Genomic DNA, 344 nt, shown 5'->3' with positions numbered 1-344 from the left:
TTTACACCACAGAACCATGACATCAGCGGTTCTAAGCCCACCAACGATGAGGTGGGGAAGCTTCCCACTGGGCACACCACGTCATTTCAGTGTGGAGAATCTGGTAATATTTGGTAGATATGTTGAACAATGAGATTCCATCCTCTTTTTACCCACTCAAAAAGATAGCCAAAAGTTGGTTGAATTCCAATTGCGTCATCACTATGGTTTCAACCATCTAAAAGCACAAGCATATTCCAAATGAAAATCATTATCTGATTTTTGGTTTAGTTGTCACCTAAATGTGTTATCACTGCGCTTTCAACCATTTAAAAGCAAAATAAAGTTCAAATGGGAATACAATG

The sequence above is a fragment of the Salmo salar genome, chromosome 19 (assembly GCF_965601325.2).
Source record: "Salmo salar chromosome 19, fSalSal1, whole genome shotgun sequence".
Classification (NCBI taxonomy): Eukaryota; Metazoa; Chordata; class Actinopteri; order Salmoniformes; family Salmonidae; genus Salmo; species Salmo salar.
The sequence above is the reverse complement of the archived record's forward strand: the minus strand, read 5'-3'. Positions refer to the sequence as shown.